We start from the raw sequence: 2,856 nt of genomic DNA, 5'->3' as shown, positions 1-2,856 counted from the left end.
CCTCCGAATCCTGCGATTCGCATGCTGCGATCGCAGCTGCTACACCGCTTGATGCGGCCCGTGTTGGACGTGTCATGCCCACCCAGGCCTGGTCTAATACACCAGGTCTGAGCAAGTCCGCCCGTCCGGCTTCGCCCAGGACTCGGAGCGCTGCCCTGACAGCCTCTGCATCATGACTGTTAGCCATGTCCCCCACTACACTGCACTTGTCGCTTCCCTATTTGAGAAACCCTAAAGAATTATTATTTTTTTTGTGTTTTTTGCGGGCCCCTGGTGCTGTGGCCCCCAGTCCTTGTGTTGTGGCCCGTGTGCCCACTACCCGTGTATTTCTAGCTGTGGGCCGCCGTGTGTCTCGGGCTTCCCAGAAAATGTTTTGCAGAGCCCGCCCAGGCGCTGCGCTCTGTGAGGCCCTAGTGGCCTGGCCCTGTTGTGTACCTGTCACGCCGCGTTTCCGAAACGCGCGTGTATTGCTGTGTGTCTCCGGCGTCTAATGCCGGTAATTTCTCTCAATCTGGCCGGGGGAGATGGGGGAGGGGGGGAGGGGTACTAACGCCCCCGGTGCTGCACGAGCCTGCCTCGCAGCCCTTGGCGCGTCTGCTCGGGTGCCGCGGTTCGAGTGAACACAGGCCTCCGTGCCTGTAGCTAACCAATTCTCTGCCTTCTTGCCAGGGCTGGGAATGCACCCGCGTCTGCTAAAGGCGCACCCACGGCAGCCGCGCCAAGAAAAAAAACTCCCGGGCCACCACCTACACGCCTTCTTGTGCGCGACCGGGGGAGCCCCAGGCGCGCCCGCCTCACGCTTGACAAAGGGGGCCCACCGGCCTCAGGGGAACCCAAAAAACCCCGGGCGCCCTACCAGGTCCCCCCACTCGCTGCTGCACTAACCTGGCCTGGCCCTGCCTGGGTTCTACGCCTCGATATCTTTCCTGCCTTCAAAACCTTCCTCCCTCTATGGTCGGCCTGGAAAGAGGCTGACCCCACCCCTCCACCTCCTTTTAACCTGACCTTAAAGCCCACCCCTACTTACCTGTCCACCAATCCTGGCGCACCCGCGCCACTTCCTGCTGTCCCGAAAAGACCCGCGGAGAGACTAGAGCGAGTCTCTCTCTCCGCGGGCCCCCCCATTGCGACACTTTTTCGTTTTTCCCTTCCTCCGTCTTCCCCATATGTGTCTTTTGCTCGCAGCAAATGCTTGAGGCAGAAGAGTAAGCCCCGGCCCTCAAAAATAAGTGCTGGTGCTCAGCACCGGAAACAACAAGCACAAATTAAGCACTGATATTCGTGCAGGTTAGTTGAGGGCAGCAATGGTCCGCTGTACGCTAGCCAGTTTTCCAAACAGGAACTTCTTTTCACCAAAGCATGCAAGGGTCAGGACAGTCCCGCAGATACGCTTCCAGCTTGCCTTCAGAAACCGACATCATTGTCGTATATGTAGTCAGCTTATTGAGAACCGGTTTTGTTGAAAGGACATCGTAAACCGTCTTAAATGATATATTCTCTTGTGTTGTCCTGTTCATGCACTTCATTGCAGGGGTTCTACGGTCATCAATAATGAATGGTGCCTTCCAGTGGTCATAGAGAACATACCATCTACCTTGTTTGATGTCAAGTTGCAAAACATCTAGGCAAGATACTCGGGCACGTGTAATAACACAGGCTTCACCAGATTGGTTTCCTCCCAAAATAAAGTAAACCGGAGCCAATAGCTTTGTTTTCATCAGCTGGTTCCTTGCATCTTCATAGCTTGTGGCATTCTTCAGCACAGGTCTGGTCAGGAAGCTCATCCACATGCCGTCTCTTTTCCCAAGATTCCACTCCAGAATTCCAATATAACCACCATCAAGGCTGTAACGCTCATTAAATGTGAGAGTGAATGTCTCTGGTTTGATTCCAGTTAGCATGCCCACATATCCAGTGAAGTTTGTGGCTAAGAAAACAGATTTGTTGTTCCTCTGGAAATCCACATTCACTACCATTGGCCTAGGAGCTCAGTAATTGTCCACAAATTATTTTTGATATCCCATCCAAGAAATAGCTCAAAGTCAAGGTTTCTTGCATGCAACAACTTGCCAGTTTTGTCTTCTGCAACTATCGAGGTGCAAACAGTAAACACTTCATAAAAAATGTTAAACAACATCACTTCCCCTAAAGCCATTCCAGACGCATCAGCAATGCCTTTTATTTCTTCCCCAAAAGGGTAAGGGAGACTGCCTACTAACATAGGAAGATCTCCATCCACTAACTTGACGATCTTCCCCCTTGGAACAAAGGCATTTGCTAAATCTTTAATTGCTTGTATTAGATTCAGGAGCTCTTTGTTCTTGCTGCAAATTAACCGGCTCCATCATTCCTGTGGGGGTAAATCGAGATTTATGGTATACCAGGGAACTTTCCCCAGGAATGTTGGCCCATTAGGTGGATATGTTCCAGTTCTGCAATCTTCTGTAAACGGGGGTACATCATGTGCACAGGCACAGCCGAAGGCGAGAAGAACAAGCGCACGCAGCAAAGGGAGCTTCATCCTAACAAGCCATATTGAAGTTACAATAATGAAACAAAAATTGCTTTCTCTGGTGTATCGCACTCATTTTGTGAAAAGAGAGACAGTTCAAAATCTTATGTTCACTATTTCATATGAACATAGTTTATGTGAAAGGGATATTTCATCCCTAAATTTAAGATGTGACATTGGCAGTCTTTAACAAACATGTTGGCATCCAATGCTACGGTACAAATAGTGGTGTTCCACCAAATAGGTAGAAATGATATTTAAAAAAATACAGATTTAAAGGAGGAGAAAGGGTTGTGCTAAGTAAGAGCTTATTTATTTGACTAATTCTGTAATTAAACTAAAAC

At 49.7% G+C, this 2,856-nt stretch overlaps 1 pseudogene; it reads right to left on the bottom strand.

The window, feature by feature from the left end:
• Window positions 1-1,302: 1,302 nt before the first annotated feature.
• On the bottom strand, window positions 1,303-2,525 carry LOC138260845 (acid ceramidase-like; annotated as a pseudogene).
• Between the last annotated feature and the right edge of the window lie 331 nt (window positions 2,526-2,856).

Source organism: Pleurodeles waltl, chromosome 10 (assembly GCF_031143425.1).
Source record: "Pleurodeles waltl isolate 20211129_DDA chromosome 10, aPleWal1.hap1.20221129, whole genome shotgun sequence".
Classification (NCBI taxonomy): domain Eukaryota; kingdom Metazoa; phylum Chordata; class Amphibia; order Caudata; family Salamandridae; genus Pleurodeles; species Pleurodeles waltl.
The sequence above is the reverse complement of the archived record's forward strand: the minus strand, read 5'-3'. Positions and strand labels throughout refer to the sequence as shown.